This window comes from Scylla paramamosain, chromosome 12 (assembly GCF_035594125.1).
Source record: "Scylla paramamosain isolate STU-SP2022 chromosome 12, ASM3559412v1, whole genome shotgun sequence".
Taxonomy (NCBI): Eukaryota; Metazoa; Arthropoda; class Malacostraca; order Decapoda; family Portunidae; genus Scylla; species Scylla paramamosain.
Genome location: NC_087162.1, coordinates 19272948 through 19291536, shown reverse-complemented (window position 1 = coordinate 19291536; position 18589 = coordinate 19272948). Strand labels below are relative to the sequence as shown.

General features: G+C 47.1%; 1 protein-coding gene and 1 long non-coding RNA gene across 2 annotated transcripts in view; one reads left to right on the top strand and one right to left on the bottom strand.

Moving 5' to 3' along the window:
* LOC135105823 (protein Tob1-like) overlaps positions 1-18589 on the top strand; it is a 72848-nt gene that overhangs the window by 23512 nt on the left and 30747 nt on the right.
* LOC135105826 (uncharacterized) overlaps positions 4574-18589 on the bottom strand; it is a 137326-nt gene continuing 123310 nt past the window's right edge. The window contains exon 4 of the long non-coding RNA XR_010271023.1: positions 4574-4691. This is a non-coding gene — a long non-coding RNA (uncharacterized LOC135105826). The remainder of the gene's footprint in view (positions 4692-18589) is intronic.

The window sequence follows — 18589 nt, the reverse complement described above, 5'->3', positions numbered from 1 at the left end:
CGACCACCCCTCCTCTCCCTGCTACTCCCCTCTCTCCTTCCCCCTTGCTACTCCACCGCCGCCACCTCCCCAACCCTGCACCCTGCCAGACACGCCAGCTCCCCCGCACCCCACCCCGCGGAGCCGTCAGCTGATCAGCCTTCCCCTACCCATCCTCCCCCTGACCCTCCCTCCCACCACAGCCTTGCCAGGCTCTCCCTGCATGACTTTTCTCTCCGTTTCGTCATGATTCCTTTACTTCGGAACTTCGCCCGCTTGTTATGCTGCTGGAGAGTCACCATTATTCTGAGCAGTGACTGGAGGAGGAGGAGGAGGATGGGGAGGAGGAGAGGAGGAGTGTTGTGTTTTGTACAGCCAACATTCCCTGTCAGGTATTATGTGGCAACAGGGGCGAGGCAGCGCAAGGTTGGTGTGTGTGTGTGTGTGTGTGTGTGTGTGTGTGTGTGTGTGTGTGTGTGTATGCAGTTATTCACACAAGTATGTAACTTACCACTTTTTTCTTCAGTGGTAGAGTTAAGCTTCTCGTTATATACTCAACAGCCTTTCTCTCTCTCTCTCTCTCTCTCTCTCTCTCTCTCTCTCTCTCTCTCTCTCTCTCTCTCTCTCTCTCTCTCTCTCTCTCTCTCATTTTACCAGATATATATATATATATATATATATATATATATATATATATATATATATATATATATATATATATATATATATATATATATATATATCTGCGCTGTTCTCCCACACTGGTCGTACGCAATATTAAGATGATCAGCAAATGCCTTACTTGTACACTAACATATGTGCTCTTCTAACCCATTCCTAAGTATGTACACGCATGTTTCTCTCTCTCTCTCTCTCTCTCTCTCTCTCTCTCTCTCTCTCTCTCTCTCTCTCTCTCTCTCTCTCTCTCTCTCTCTCTCTCTCTATCATACGAGGCCCCATGTAGCTCGTGACCCATAATTTCCTCTTGAACACCTGCGTGAGTACCTAATGATGAGGGCGTGAGGGGAGGGCGGTGAACGGGCTGGCAGCAGTGGTGGTGGTGGCGTTGAGGGCAGAGCATAGATGTGGGTCACAGTACTGTACACCACCACTAAGCACGGAGAGCCAATCCACTTGTATCCATCCCCTCCACTTGCAATGCTCACCTACTTATAGTTCACTGCTACTCACGCTGCCCGCTTCTCCTCCTCCTGCTGAGTCTGTTCCATCTATCAATCTGTCTCCTTCACTCATATCTCTCCTCCCTCCTCCTCCTGCTCTCTACTTTATCTACAGGTGACTTCATCCATACACGTTTAATCTACTTAACCCACTTCCACCCTTCACCACAACGCTTCGCCCACCACAAAAACACCCGCTACGGCCACCTTGCACCTTCACGCCTTCTTATGTATGTAGTTCACCCTTTTTGCCGCCCATCCATTCACCTCTCCCTTTAGCACACCCACAGGTACTGCCTCACTCACTCCCTCTCCCTCAGCGCCTCACCCACGTCCCCCAAAACGGCTCTTCTTCACGCATGTTTCCCACCACCACCACCACCCCCGCTTCTCCCACGCTCCCTTCCCATGCGCCCATCCCCTAACACCCTCTCCCCTCCTCTCCTCTCCCTCTCTCCCTAGTCTCTCGTCTGTCGATAACGAATGGTTCCATCCACGTCAGCTTTCCGAGACACGGGGGGGAGGGAAAGAGGGGATGGTGGTACGTGGGAGGAAGGGGAGGAGAGGAGGGAGGCAGGAGTGGTAAGGCTGAAAGGCAACAGGGGGTAATATAGCGAGAGGGGAGAAGGGAGATGGGGTGAGGGGAGATAGGAGGAAAGGATGGGGGGAATGAAGGGAAACGAAAAGGGAACCAGGATAGTTTTGATAGTGGGGTAGGTTAGGTTGTTCCCCTTATTTTATGGTACACACACACACACACACACACACACACACACACACACGCACACGCTAGTCACGCGCACACACACGCGGACCACCAGACCAATTATTTCATTTTACACCTTTAGTTTCCAGAATGTTACGGAAAAAAATAAGTAACGCGACCAGTTTCATGTATTTTTTTCCCCTTTCGTACATTTGCTCATTAATAATTTTCGTTACTAGTCAGTCAGAGAGAGAGAGAGAGAGAGAGAGAGAGAGAGAGAGAGAGAGAGAGAGAGAGAGAGAGAGAGAGAGAGAGAGAGAGAGAGAGAGAGAGAGAGAGAGCCAAGAACTCACAATTTAGGACGACCTTTTGTCCTGGAGATAAACCCCAAATTTAGACTCAAGTAAACAAATAAACAAACAAAAAAAACAAGAACAAGCACACACCCTGACATCGTCCCTCTCTCTACTGCCAACACACACACACACACACACACACACACACACACACACACACACACACACACACACACACACACACGCACACTAAATCAAGCTAAACCAGGTGTCTAGTCATGATACATCTTCACCTTTTCCCTTCCATCCCTTCCTTTCATATCATTCACTTCCTTATTCATCTTATTTATTTCCTGGATTCTCTATTTCTCCCTCTCTCTGTCTGTCTGTCTGTCTGTCTGTCTGTCTATCACTTTACTGAGCGAATGGGAAAAAAAGGTGCAATGATCAAAGAGGTATTTCATGATAAAATCCTCAGGGCATACAACTTTTCATACTTTACTGGAGGCGACATGGAGGAAGGGAGAGAAGGGGGGAGCAGGGGGGAAGGGGAGAGGAAAGTGTGAAGGGGAGGGAGAGAGAGAAGTGGGGGAGGGGGTTAGCGAGGGAATGACCAGTGGACGGAAAGAAGTGAAGGGTGGAGAGAGAGAGAGAGAGAGAGAGAGAGAGAGAGAGAGAGAGAGAGAGAGAGAGAGAGAGAGAGAGAGAGAGAGAGAGCGTTGGGTTTGGGGGTGAGTGGGAAGGAAGGTATAAGAGAAAACGGAGGGAACCGTGAGAGAGAGAGAGAGAGAGAGAGAGAGAGAGAGAGAGAGAGAGAGAGAGAGAGAGAGAGAGAGAGAGAGCACCCGTAGCAAAATGACAACCACCATCACTACTACCACTATCACCACCACCATCACCACCACCACTGCCACCACCACCACCACCATCTACAAATTCCACCCCAGCAAAATAGGTTCTAATAACAAGTTTAAAGGCTCTTGATAATGAAAGTTAGGAAGGAAGGAAGCAAGAAATAAGGAGACTTTTAATACCTGTAAGTAAAGGAGAACGGGTAATATGGGAGCAGAGTTCTTTTCTTCTTTTTTCCCTTTCTTTTTGGTGCGGGGAAGAGGACGAAGGCAAGAGAGGTGTAGCAGAGAGGTGAGGCAGGTTAGGATACCTATGATGTGGCTTACTATTACGTGTCTGTAGCAGTGACATAACCTTTGCTTTGACGGGGCGGGTACGAAGAGAGAGAGAGAGAGAGAGAGAGAGAGAGAGAGAGAGAGAGAGAGAAAGAGAGAGAGAGGAGTGCATCCCTGGAGTCAAGTACTTAGATTACAACAGAATAACGCAGACCTAATTACTTCCGCTCGTTGTCTTCCACCTCCTCCCTTTCTATTGCTGTGTGTGTGTGTGTGTGTGTGTGTGTGTGTAGCCACGTGTACCTATGTCCTTCGAGAGACAACAAGCAATAAACATAACATTTTGGCACGAACTCAAACTCACTCTCTCTCTCTCTCTCTCTCTCTCTCTCTCTCTCTCTCTCTCTCTCTCTCTCTCTCTCTCTCTCTCTCTTTCTGTCATGTGCACGCCTTTAAGTTGACGTGTACGAACACCGCCACACTAAAAGGGACGCAGCGCCAACGAGCACCAGAGCAAATTCCCGCCATTCCCAATCCTGTTCCAGCGCGGGGTGAATGACCTGGCGGCTCATGGGGAATAGGAGCAGCTGGGACTAGCGCAGAAGCAAAAGGCAGTGGGTGGTGGCGGCGGTGGCGGTGGCGGAGCTGGTGTAGGAAAGGAGGAGGAGGAGGAGGAGGAGGAGGATGGTCATGAGCAAAAGCAAAATATAGCGGCGGCGGTGGTGGTGGTGGTGGTGGTGGCGGCGGCGGCGGCGCAGGAGGAGGCGAGCAATGCGTAGGAAGGAAGAGAGAGGTAGCATGACGTTCCTGAGGACCCAAGATCGCCTCAACTTACACACCTAACCAAGTCCTCGCGTGTCATAAAGTGGCTTAGTTACACGTCCGTTCTGTGCACATTTCCTGCTCGCTCAGGGAACAACGATATCTTGCGTCACTTGTAAGGACGTCAAAGAAGGCACAACAATACCTATAGACACCTCGCCATCATCAACTCCTTGACGTCAACCGGGGCACAAAGACATGACGGCAATAACAGCATGCATAGGGTATATAAATAAACCGCTGAGCCAATAACGTCACCAGACATAATAACCTAATACCAACTTTTCCTCCCCAATAACGTACGCCAGTCATTTTTACCATAACGGAGATAAGAAGTAAAACAAAAGAAGACCAAGATTTCTCATTACCGAAATTAACAAGGAAAATACCTACCTCATTAAACATGGCCGTCTCTTCCTCCTCCTCCGCCGCCACCTCTTCTCTTTCATCTCTCCTCCTTCTTCTCCTTCTCCTTCTCCTCCTCCTCCTCCTCCTCCTCCTCCTCCTCCTCCTCCTCCTCCTCCTCCTCTTCTTCCTCTTCCTCCTCCTCCTTGTGTCAGATGCTATCAGTCCGTGTTACCTGCGTGAAGATTAGAAAAGAGGTCGAGATTGTTAAAAGGTCGGTCGGTCTCTCTCTCTCTCTCTCTCTCTCTCTCTCTCTCTCTCTCTCTCTCTCTCTCTCTCTCTCTCTCTCTCTCTCTCTCTCTCTCTCTCTCTCTCTCTCGAAACGAAGGGAGGGGAAGAAAGAGAAGCGTGAGGAAAAGAAGAAGAAGAAATAGAAAAGGGAGTGGGGGAAAGTGAGGAGGAGGTAAGAGGATGTTGAAACTGATGTCTAGTGGTAAACATCCCTATCTGTGCCTGCTCCTTTTGCGCAATCTCTCTCTCTCTCTCTCTCTCTCTCTCTCTCTCTCTCTCTCTCTCTCTCTCTCTCTCTCTCTCTCTCTCTCTCTCTCTCTCTCTGATTTAATTATCCGTTCTTCTTTTTATATCTCCTCTCACTGCCACTTCCTCTTGCCGTTTTTCCTCCTCTTCCTCTTCTCCTATACGTTTCCATAAGTTCTCTCTTCTTCTTTCTTTCCTTTTTCCCCTCCCAGCGGCGCCCCTGGGAGAAGTGGCGCCACCCTGGCCTCGGGAGGAGTGTGTTCAGGTGTCGCCGGCGGGTTGGGTGACGTCCCTGCGGACGGGGGCGCCTCCCTCCCACCGCTCATTCCCCTAACCTCGCCAAAAGTTAAATTTAATGCATGCATATGAATAATAATACGAGAGAGAGAGAGAGAGAGAGAGAGAGAGAGAGAGAGAGAGAGAGAGAGAGAGAGAGAGAGAGAGAGAGAGAGAGACGCACAATACAAGTGAACCAGTATTGCGGACGCCAACCTTCAACAAAATAGTTTATTTCTGTTTGTCCTGCAATGCTGCCCAGTGACACCTGACCTGCACGTGTCCGCCGCGCCGCCAGGGAGGGTCGTGCGTGTCACTCGCCCACTCGGGAGGCCAAACGGAATAGCGAATTGCACGAAGGCAGAGGGAGGGTCGGCGTCCCGTGTGGCGTCATATTACCCCCCTCCTCGTTTTGCTCACGACTTCCGTGAACTCGCTGCGTTTTAACTCCCCGTCATGTGGGGCGACAACACGACAAAATACGACCCCAGCTTCCCGCCGCGTGCTCGGGAAATTACTTGTCACACCAGTACTCACTTTTTCGTTAATTAGGCCGTTTTTGAGCTGGCGCCTCACCTTCACGCCCCAAATACGGGTCCAAAGGGCGGCGTGACCTTGATAGAGGGAGAGTTGATGTGAGGCTGGTGGCTGCTGGTGGCTGCTGCTGGTGGTGGTGGTGGTGGTGGTGGTGGTGGTGGCGGTGGTGGTAGTAGTGCCGGGCAACCATCAGCCTTGAACTATTACTCATGGAGGACGACGAGAGGTAATTTCTCCGCGCCTTGTATGGACGAGGATTTGCATGAGCGGCGCGGACTTGGCAAAACGGGTCAACTGGGGTGTGGGGGAACGGGCGCAGGGAGTGGGGGGTGTTGGGGTGGTGGGTGAGTTGGCCCATGGAGGTTGACTACTACTCCCCTGGCAACACTATCTGAGGGAGGGACGCGAGGGGGTGAGGGCGGGGGGAGATGGAGGGGATGAAAGGAAGGGTCATGGTCGAGGGGCGATGACCTCATGACGTCACCAGGTGGGCAGGTAGTCACGAAGGGCCATGGGTGTCACGCACTTAGTACACACACACACACACACACACACACACACACACACACACACACACACACACACACACACACAAAACGAGCACATCATACTTGACACCACATATACTCTTCTGCTGGTAGTGATGATGCTGGTAGAGGAGAAGGAGGAGGAGGAGGAGGAGGAGGAGGAGGAGGAGGAGGAAAACTGGGCATCTAAGTGTTGGCCCATGCGTGTTGCCCTCATTCATGCCCAACAAGGAGGTGTTTGATTGGCTAAACAGCACGACCAGGACACAATGGCCGCTTCTGATTGGCCAGTGCCGCTGAGGACACACTAGATGGCTGCTGATTGGCCGGCATCACCGTGGCATCTGACTGGCCAATAACGTTCCATTTCCATTGTCGGATTGGGACGAAATGTCAGTCATCTTGGTGGTGGTGGTGCGCTGTCGCTAACTCTCTCTCTCTCTCTCTCTCTCTCTCTCTCTCTCTCTCTCTCTCTCTCTCTCTCTCTCTCTCTCTCTCTCTCTCAGTAAAATCTTGTGTCCTTTACGTAACAGTAACGGTGTTCCCTCCAGGCCAATATGCCCTCCCTCCCTCCCTCCCTCCCTCCCTCCATCCCTCCCTCCCTCCCTCCTTCCCTTGCTCCTCCTCCTCCTCTTGAACTTTTTACTTCTTCGCGTTTATTTGCCTACAATAAGTTCCCCTTTTAAAGTTATTAATTTCTTGTCTAAAGAAAGATCACAGAAGATCACAATCATCACCAACACCACGACCACCACTACAACCATCACCACAACCACAACAACAACAAGAACAAAGGCAAGACAACAGTCAATTCAGTATCTAAACCATTTAATCACCTAAACCATAAAATATGAAGAGGAAAAGGAAAGAAGAAGAAGAAGAAGAAGAAGAAGAAGAAGATACACGACACTTATGATCATAAATTATGCGGTGAGGGATGAGTGGGAGGAAAAGAGGTGAAGGATGAAGGAGGAGGAGGAGGAGGAGGAGGAGGAGGAGGAGGAGGAGGAGGAGGAGGAGGAGGAGGAGGAGGAGGAGGAGGAAATAAAAGACGAAGAAATGACTAAGAGAGGCACAGGAAGGGGAGAGAGAGAGAGAGAGAGAGAGAGAGAGAGAGAGAGAGAGAGAGAGAGAGAGAGAGAGAGAGAGAGAGAGAGAGAGAGACTCAAGGCCATTCTCGTGCGTGTGTGCGTGTGTGTGTGTGTAGGCGGTGGTGGCGGCGGCGCGACGTGGAGTGGAGAAAATTGAAGGAACGAGGGAAGCAAGAAGGAAACTGAGATGAAAGGAAAAAATGAGATGAAAAGAAGGAAAAAAACAGATTAAATGAATATTTGCAGAGAGAGAGAGAGAGAGAGAGAGAGAGAGAGAGAGAGAGAGAGAGAGAGAGAGAGAGAGAGAGAGAGAGAGAGAGAGAGAGAATGCTGATTTATTAAATTCAATGATTTTTATTTTTACCACACGAGATGGAAAATCAAGAGAGAGGAAGATTGAAAGTAAGGAAAGATGACAGCTAAGGAAAAGGAGGAGGAAGAGGAGGAGGAAGAGGAGAAGAGAGGCGACGGTAACGAAGGAGGAGGAGGCAGAGGCAGATGAAAGGAGGAGAAGAAGGCAGATGAAGGGAGGAAGCAGATGAAGGGGGAGAATGGAGGAGGAGGAGGAGGAGGAGGAGGAGGAGGAGGAGGAGGAGGAGGAGGAGGAGGAGGAGAGCAGTGCGGGAGAGGCGACCTTCAAGTCTCCTGTATGACGCTGTCGGGGATCGATGGAAGGCCTCCCACTGCCATGCACTCCCTCCCTTCTCTCCATGCTTCCCTTCTTCCCTCCCTCCCCTTCAACTTTCCTCTATCTCTCCTTCCCTCCAACCCTTCCTTCTTCTCTCTATCGCTCGCTCGCCAAGAAGGCACGGAAGAGATTTACAAGATTCATGCATTCCACTCCAAACGTCTCTACAATAATAATAATAATAATAATAATAATAATAATAATAATAATAATAATAATAATAGTAATGAGAAAGTGGTGATGTTTGGACATAGAGACGCCTGCTTACCGTTGTCTACCTGTGCATTAATTAAGTACTCTGGTCACTCTACCTGAGGGTACGTGTCCAAGGTGACGATGTAGACACAGGTAACTTTTTCTTCGCCACCACCACCACCACCACCACTATCACCAATCACATGACCAGCACCGTCAATAAGCTGACGTAGGAATCCTGTTTTTTTTTCTTTTTTTTGTGTGTGTGTTGTCAGTCTCCTTCCTTACTGCGTCTGCTCTTTTGTTTCCTTTCTTCTTTCTTCAAGTGTCAACTTTTTGTCTTCGTTTTCTTCCTTTCTGCTTTCAAGTTCTGCTTCTGACGTTCTTTATTCCCTCTTTAATGTTTACCTTCTTCCTTCCTTCATTCCTTCCTGCCTTCCTTCAGGCTAACGTGTTCCTTCCTCCGCGTCTTAATTCCTCCTCCGTGGGTCGTAACTCCCGCCCCGAAATCTTCCTCCCGCTGCATGAGTCTCCTCCGCTGGGAAATTTTCAGCTGTTCTCCTCCGCTTCCTCTCTCCTCCCCTTCAGGCTGTTTACACTGGCCTCTCCTGCCGATGAGACGCCGCGCTCAGGTGACCTTTTAGCAGCCTGACACACACACATACACACACACACACACACACACACACACACACACACACACACACACCATTTTCTTTAACAATCTTCATGTCGTTCTGTGTGTAAAGATTCGTCACGTATCCCAAATCTTTAAAATTCTCTCTCTCTCTCTCTCTCTCTCTCTCTCTCTCTCTCTCTCTCTCTCTCTCTCTCTCTCTCTCTCTCTCTCTCTCTCTCTCTCTCTCTCTCTCTCTCCATTTCTCGCCCTTCCTGCTGCTGCCGCCTCCACTTCACCTCCTCTTCCACCACCACCTTCCCTCCCTCCACCAACTTCACTCTTCCCCCCACTCCTCCCCCTCCCCCTTCCCTTCACGTCCTCAGAGGTCTTCCAGCCGCAGCAGAGTCTATTTTAAGAGACCAGCGGTGCCAACAGCAGCGAAGTCTTCCTCTTCCTCCTCCTCTTCTTCCCTCACTGCTTCAATACTCTGCCTGCACACACGTCCCCGCCTCCCTCCCTTCTTTCTTCCCTCCTTTTCCCCCACCCCGCCACGCTGTTTTCCCTTCCCTCACGTCAAAAATGTCTCCAGTCACACTCCAGTCTTACTCCTTCCCATTCCTCGTCTCTTGAGGTACTGATGCGCCACTCTGCAGCGCCCTCTATGAAAAATCCGTCCACTTCCGATGACAAACGGCCGGCAAAAAGGCAGCATAACCGCGCCTTCATTGTGATTAGATCGGCTGTCATCGAAGGGAGGAGGTCCTGACGTCAGCATTCCAGTTAGTCAGCACCGGCGCCGAGTTAGGTCATGTGTGTGTGTGTGTGTGTGTGTCGCGGTGTCTCTTTCTCCGGTCTTCGTCAAGCGCCTGTGAGTCGTCGCATTTTTTTTTTTTAATCATGACGGTTTTTTTTTTCACTGTTTCGGTCTCCGCAGCATTCTGAAGCTTCGTGAAAGGGCGGATGTGATGAAGGACGCTGTGGAGATGAGAGAAGGAGGCTAAGGAGCAGTGACAGGATGATACGAACTTAGAGTGGTGAATGGGATGACAGTAGTAGTGGTGGTGGTGGTAGTGGTGGATAAATGAAGGGAGTATGGTGGAAGGCAAGGTTGAACAGAGAACAGTTGAGTGGATGGAGCATATAGAAAAGTGAAATCAGACACAGGATGGGATGCATGATGTGAGTGGAATGAAATACGGGCGGTAGTGGATGGCAGTGGATGGAAGTGAATGGAAGGGGTGGACAAAGAGATGGAAGGGCGAAAGGGAACAAGTGGAGCAACAGGATACTGCCCTTAACAATGCCAACAAGCAGCAAATAACAGTGGAAAACATCAACACCTCCATAATAATAATAATAATAATAATAATAATAATAATAATAATAATAATAATAATAATAGCAGCACGTGGCAGTAGTGTTGGCATCTTCCGCAACTACTTCCGCCTGACCTACTTACTCAGGCGGTGCATTCACGACAGTAGCACCTCGTTTACCGCCATATTTATTGCGTGCTTAACTCTCTCTCTCTCTCTCTCTCTCTCTCTCTCTCTCTCTCTCTCTCTCTCTCTCTCTCTCTCTCTCTCTCTAATCCATTTTTACTCTTGATTTACCACTGGATCGCCTTTAGTGTCCTGAATGACCTTTTCTCCTCCTCCTCCTCTTCCACCTCCTCCTCCTCCTCCTCCTCCTCCCATTCCTAGTTCTCTTCTCTAACACCACCCATTCCAGTGTTCCAGTTTTCTATTTTTCTGTATTCTATTGAAATTTGACCTCCAGCCTCCTTTGTGTGTGTGTGTGTGTGTGTGTGTGTGTGTGTGTGTGTGTGTGTGTGTGTGTGTGTGTGTGTGTGTGTGTGTGTGTGTGTGTGTATCATGTATTGCATTCCCCGCGGCCTTTGATAAACGTACATGGAGAAAGGAGGGTTCCTTCCAAAGAGCAACACACACACACACACACACACACACACACACACACACACACACACACACACACACACACACACACTGACACGTTCCACCACAAGCACATTCCACACGCCACTCAAAACATCAACTACACGCCCCCCCGTCCTGACACACACACACACACACACACACACACACACACACACACACACACACACACACACACACACACACACACACACACACACACACACACACGCCGCTCTAACTGCAGACTCCCGAGACGCAGTTCACGTGGCTAATTACGCTCGACTTGTCCGGAAATTGCTGTCCTTCAATACCACATTGATTTTAATGGCGGAGGCCCCTCACCCCCTTTATCCCCTCACTCCGCCCCTTCAACCCTCAGCGGCCTCACCTCCGCCACATACACTGCGCCATACACTCTGAGCAAACTACCCCCCACTCCCTTCCCTTCTCCACCCTCCTAGGATTCTGTGGAAGGTTCCCCGTTCAACCAACTTACTGACAATTTCACCCCTCTTTCCTCCCCTCCAGAATGCTTTAGAACATTCCTCACCCTGTAAGCCTCAACCCCACGACCTTCCCTCAGCAAAATAACTTCACACATCTCAAGAGGCGCCTCCCCCTACAGACATGTCGTCATGCCCACCACAGCACAGCAGCACAACACAAAGGTGTCTCCCACTAACACACGTCTCTCCAAACCAGCATTTTCGAAAGGATTCTAAACATCAGGGGGCTATTTCCGAGTCAACAGGGAGCTTTACAAAGATTAGGTAGTTTTATGGATGGGGATGATAGATAGAAGTAGGTAAGAATGTTTTGTACATAGTCTGTCCCGTATAGGCCTTATGGCTTCTTGTAGCTTCTCTCGTTTTCTGAGGTTCTTATCCACAAATACGGAAAAGTTACTCGAGAGTCCACTGATCTCTCCCCCTTGGTTCTCCTTTTGCGTTGAGCTATTATAAATTACAGTAACGTTTATCAGTGATGGAATAATGGCCACCCTCCCAGGAGTTGTAGAGTAGCACAGTATAGTCACTCAGTTGTTGGGTCAGGCAATTACAGACAGGAAGCTAAACTGTGTGGGAGTGTGATGAGAAATTATTTTTTTTTTCTTGTCTAGTATATGATGTTGCAGCCTCGCCAGGTATATAGTCCAGGGTGAAGCAAACTGAATTAATCCCAGTTTCAGCTAATTAACATACACATTACCTGCATCAATTAATTCTACCTGACTCCCACCCAGTCCTCGCCTTACACCTGAATTACAATGTACAGCCTCACTGCATTATATCGCTTCTCAGAGTTGTTTACGTTTTCGAATTTATCTCAACTTTTGTATTCTTTTCATTATCAGCATCTTATCTATTAAATGACGCAAATTAGAATCTGTTTTTTACTAAGAAGTGACGATAAGGATAAGAAGTTTCAAGTGTTGCTACCTGAGAGACAGACAGACAGACAGACAGACAGACAGACAGAGAGAGAGAGAGAGAGAGAGAGAGAGAGAGAGAGAGAGAGAGAGAGAGAGAGAGAGAGAGAGAGAGAGAGAGAGTTCATGACAGGGAAAGGTAAATACATATTATCTCTCCCTCCCACAATCTCTCTCTCTCTCTCTCTCTCTCTCTCTCTCTCTCTCTCTCTCTCTCTCTCTCTCTCTCGCGCGCGCGCGCGCGCCCTTCTGTCCCTCACGTGGTCAGACTGTCGTGGCCCAAAAAAACATGGAAGAGAGAGAGAGAGAGAGAGAGAGAGAGAGAGAGAGAGAGAGAGAGAGAGAGAGAGAGAGAGAGAGAGAGAGAGAGAGAGAGGATATGCCCGCACTAGATAACAAGGAGAGAGAGAGTGCACTGGGTTTAAATGACCGGGATGACCTGATGGGGAGGAGGAGGAGGAGGAGGAGGAGGAGGAGGAGGAGGAGGAGGAGGAGGAGGAGGAGGAGGAGGAGGAGGAGGAGGAGGAGGAGGAGGAGGAGGAGGAGAAAGGAGAAGGAAAGGATAGAGGAAGGAAAGTGAGATAGAAGAGAGTGAGAAGAGAAAGAGAGGGAATTACGTAGTATCTGTTGCATACCTCCCTCCCTCTCTCTCTCTCTCTCTCTCTCTCTCTCTCTCTCTCTCTCTCTCTCTCTCTCTCTCTCTAACCACGCGATCGGTCATGTGATTCTCCTCCCTCCCCTTCCCTCCTGGCCCCCTCCCTTTCTATCTGCTGCCGTGCTCCGCCTCCTCCGTTCTCGTATCCCACACACACTCTCTCTCTCTCTCTCTCTCTCTCTCTCTCTCTCTCTCTCTCTCTCTCTCTCTCTCTCCTTGCCGTGACTCACAAATCAATGTTATTTTTTATCTACTCCTAAACAATCTGAATATTCATCCCTTATCTGCTCATCAATCTATTCCCGTTATCTATTTACCCATCGATTTGTTGGGTTTCATCTGTCTATGTGTCACGCTCCGGCGCAGAGTGAAGTGATAAATGTGGTAGCTATTTGTTCACGTATTCATTGTCTATCTATTATCCTTTTTCTTTCCACGCAAAAAAAAAAAAAAAATCAATAATAGAAACAAGAACAACGATAAAAATAATAACAACAACACTTATCTATACAGGTGTGATGTTAAGGTACACACACCATCATTAATAGTGCATATATTCTATTACCTTGCATCACCACAACCTTGCGGCTACAGGTACATTACATTATCTGTGCTATCACGCCACACGATAATCACCAGCACCGCTTTCATAACACACCTGCGGGAGGGAGAGAGAGGAAGAGAGAGTTAGGGGGAGGTAAATATATTAGAGCAGCGTAGGTGAATATTTTTACATTTTGATAATCATATGACACCAGAAGTAGGAAAGAAGTGATGGGAGGGGAGCGAGAACAAGGAAATGGGATGAGGGAAGAGCTAAAATGGGGAAATACAATATGGGGGTGAAGAGATACATGAGAGGAAGGGAAATAAGAGAAAGGTCGGTGAGGGGAAGGAATGAGGGGAGTAAGGCAAGTGAGAATAATATGAAACGTATACAAGGGGAGAGTAGTGAGGGCTCCATTCCTCCCACTCGCTTTATTGCTCTCACTCCCCTGGTTTGTTCCCCTCTTCCTCCGCCTCTTCAGTTATGGCAAGAGTACCGCCGCTCTGTAGCTCTTTTGTACTTAGTTGTATCGAGGCTGTAATCTCGTAATATCTCTCTTTCTCTTTGAATTGTTCTTTTTTTTTATCTATACTCCTTTTCTTTCTTTTCATTTCCCTTCCTTCATTCATTTCATCTATCTAGCTTTCTCTTTTTCTCACTCACTCACTCACTGCCACTGTTCAGGTAATAATCTCCCCGATAACGCTCAGTGTTATCTGTCAGCCTCTATCTTGTGGTGTGTGCTGATAACTTCCCTGGCCATTATAGTTTGCCCGTTCCTCCCTCCCTCCCTCCCTCCAGCTTCCCTTCCCTCTCCCTCCCTTCCAAAACATTCCTCCACTCTCTCTCTCTCTCTCTCTCTCTCTCTCTCTCTCTCTCTCTCTCTCTCTCTCTCTCTCTCTCTCTCTCTCTCTCTCTCTCTCAGTAAGATTCCACCGCCCACTCTCGATTCATTAATATTAATAACGTTAAGTCTGCCTTGGCAATGAATGAACTGAATGAGTGAGTGAGCCAGTGAAGGAATGAATAAAAAAGTAAAAAAAAGTTAATGAATATTAAGAAAAAGATTTATAGAGGATATATAAAGCATATGTTGTTAAGGGAAATGAAAGGTCAGCGTCATATCCAATAATCAATGCACTAATCAGCGTCACTTACTAATTAACTAACTTTCTGACTGACTGACTGAATGAATGACTAACTGACTGACGGATTGACGGATTAACTCACTACATCACCAACTAAGTAACTAAGTAACTGACTGATATATCAACAAGTTAAAGGACTCATTAACTGACTAACAAGCCAATTCCATCACTAGAACAGTACAAAAATTTATTACTATTGCTTACAAATTAGCGATACACGACGAGACTTTTGAGTAGCACCGATGCAAACATTACACGAGATGATCAGCTTGCAAGGGACGCCACTTCTTGTTGTTAGCTAACACTCGTTGGGGCGTAACTGGTTCCATACGTGACGCAAATTCATGACCGTGTGTGTGTGTGTGTGTGTGTGTTTATCAGTACCCCTCACACTCACATGCGTAAGAAATATGTAATTGTTATTAAAGTTTCTAACCATTTATGGATTCAGAGAGAGAGAGAGAGAGAGAGAGAGAGAGAGAGAGAGAGAGAGAGAGAGAGAGAGAGAGAGAGAGAGAGAGAGAGAGAGAGAGAGAGAGAGAGAGAGAGAGAGAGAGAGAGAGAGAGAGAGAGAAAACAGCTTAATAATACCCACGTGTACAAAAAAAAATATGTAGCCCACGAACTTGAAAAAGTGAGCATAAATAAAAAAAACCGCTAACTTTTTACACTCCATAAAAACACAATACTGGTCACGTGTTCCGAAAAAAAAAAAAACTTAGGTGGGGAGAAGATAAAAATACAAAAAAGAGCGCGCGCACACACACACACACACACACACACACACACACACACACACACACACACACAGATAGAGACATGCGTTGCAAGTTCACGTGTACCTACTGAAACTTTACAGAATAAAAGCAATAATAAAAGAAAAAAATAAAAGGAAATTATTATTATTATTATTATTATTATTATTATTATTATTATTATTATTATTATTATTATCATTAGCAGTAGTAGTAGTAGTAGTAGTAGTAGTAGTAGCAGTGGTAGTAGTAATAGTAGTAGTAGCAGTGGTAGTAGTAAAAGGAGCAGTAGAATAATTATTTATACTATTACTACTACTACTACTACTACTACTACTGCTATTACCACCGTACACGTAACACGAAGCAAGAATGATTACGAAGCACAAGGCACAAAGCACGAGAAAGACATCAATTCAAGGTGACCTTAGTGAATAATGAGACGTAGTTGAGACAGGTAATCACCTTATTAGCACCTTTACCTCTATAGCTATTACACCGCTGAATAGAAAACAGGAAGAGGAGGAGGAGGAGGAGGAGGAGGAGGAGGAGGAGTGGTGGTGGTGAACAATCTGGATGGATCTTTATGTGAAGTCCACGATTTATGACTGTTTAGTGTCGAGTTTACTGTGTGTGTGTGTGTGTGTGTGTGTGTGTGTGTGTGTGTGTGTGTGTGTGTGTGTGTGTGTGTGTGTGTGTGTGTGTGTGTGTGTGTGTGTGTGTCGATAAATCACTAAAATACCACACTGTCGCACCACCACCACCGCCTCCTCCTCCTCCTCCTCCTCCTCCTCCTCCTCCACTTCTTCACGATCCCCATATTCAGGTCAAGGTCAAGGTCATACAGTCTTCTTGGTGACCTGACCTGCAACATTCATCACACACACACCCACACACACACACACACACATACACACACGGCCATTAATTACACACAATCAGCGGCCTCGGGCATTTTTCTTCTCTAATAATGTGTTTCTATATTGCAGCTCTCTCTCTCTCTCTCTCTCTCTCTCTCTCTCTCTCTCTCTCTCTCTCTCTCTCTCTCTCTCTCTCTCTCTCTCTCTCTCTCTCTCTCTCTCTTCCCCTTTGCCTCTATCTTCCTTCCCTCCTTCCCTCCTCCTCTACCTAATCCAACCTCACCTCCTCTCCTCCTCCTCCTCTTCTTCCTCCATCGCATGCCGACATGAATACTGAATAGCCTTACCACTGAATCTTTCCTCCTCCTCCTCCTCCTCCTCTTCCTCCTTCTGCACTCCCTCCTTCCTTTTCTCTAACAACCCTGTTCTTCTTTTCCTTTCCTTTCCCCCCAGGAAAGGCTAACCTTCTTTCCTTCCTTCCTTCCTTCTTTCTTTCCTTCTTTTCTTACCTCCTCCTCCTCCTCCTCCTCCTCCTCCACGTCCTCCTCGTCCTCCAGCGATAATTTCAGTGGTGATGTTTAAAGCCACTGGACTGCCCTGCTATATACGGAGAGAGGGAGAGAGAGAGAGAGAGAGAGAGAGAGAGAGAGAGAGAGAGAGAGAGAGAGAGAGAGAGAGAGAGAGAGAGAGAGAGAGAGAGAGAAACGCGGACTATCACACCAGCAATTATACATGTCATCAGTTTGCAAGGTCTTGTTCTGTTCTAAGTCAGTTTAATATCCTTGCATTTATTTATTTATTTGTAGGGTCTAAGTTGTTTTTGTTGTTGTTGTTGTTGTGTTTTTCCTTATTATTCTTCTATTGTGTTTTTCCTTATTATTCTTCTATTATCTCGAGGCTTATTTTGTCCAGTTATGCATATTTATTTATTTTTTTTACGGCAAATGTTGTTTATCGGCCTTATTCATTTTACACTTCGTTAATCGTCACCACCTCTTGTTTTGGTCGCGCTGTGTTCCCGGCTTTAATTATCATTGGTGTTTGGTGCGTGAGTCAGTGTGTGTGTGTGTGTGTGTGTGTGTGTGTGTGTGTGTGTGTGTGTGTGTGTGTGTGTGTGTGTGTGTGTGTGTGTGTGGTCACTTTTAGGGCTCATCGCCTTTTTGGGGTAACGAGGAGGAGGAGGAAGAGAAGCGGTGGTCATGGACGACGAGGAGGAGGAGGAAGAGGAGGAGGAGGAGGAGGAGGAGGAGGAGGAGGAGGAGGCGTTGGGTTGGTCGGTGACAGATACATCAACAATAAACATTATAATTAAAGAGATTTGTTGACAATAATAATAAAAAAAAGATAATAACTGCGGTGATAAACTAGATTTAGGTGAAGATTATGATGGAGGAAATAAATTAGTGTATTAAACAGTCAGCGGAATATTTGTGAAGGAAGGTCAGTGAGAAATAACTTGTAAACGTGGAACTTAGGAGGATAAACACGAAAATTAAAGCACATGATATGAAAGTAAAATTAGTGGGCAAGAAAGAAAGTTACTACAAACTTAATGAAAAAATAAATAAAAATAGCAAGGATAACAAGAAACGGTATTGTAAATTCATACCCGAAAAAAAAGAAACATGAAAAGAATGAATTAGTGGAGTAAAAATAAGTGACTGGTAGCGCTCTCTCTCTCTCTCTCTCTCTCTCTCTCTCTCTCTCTCTCTCTCTCTCTCTCTCTCTCTCTCTCTCTCTCTCTCTCTCTCTCAGAAAATAAACGTAAAGGAAACTAAAATATGCAAAGGAATCGACTCCCTAATTTCACCCAAAAATAAACAAGTAAATAAGTAAAACAAGTGAACATTATTTTTTTTTTTTTGTGTGTAGTTTATACTTTGTTTTTATTACTCTGCTGGTATGTGTTGTGGCCATCCCCCCCGCCCTCTCTCTCTCTCTCTCTCTCTCTCTCTCTCTCTCTCTCTCTCTCTCTCTCTCTCTCTCTCTCTCTCTCAGGGTCAGGCTGGACTGCGGGAATATGGTCCTTGACACTCTTCTTCTTCTTCTTCTTCTTCTTCTTCTTCTTCTTCTTCTTCCTTTCCTCCTCCTCCTCCTCCTCCCCTGACCTGTTTTCCTTCATGTTTTCCTCCTTCAGTCCTTACTTACCTAGCCATCCTCCTCCTTCTCCTCCTCCTCTTCTTATATTCCTTTCCTTCCTTTATCTAACATCCTCCTCCTTTCTTCTCTTCCTTCTCTTCCTCCTCTTCCTTCTCCTCCTCTTTATTCCTCCACCGTCTTCGATCTATAAATATACATACATGCATACTACCACCACTTCCACCACCACCAC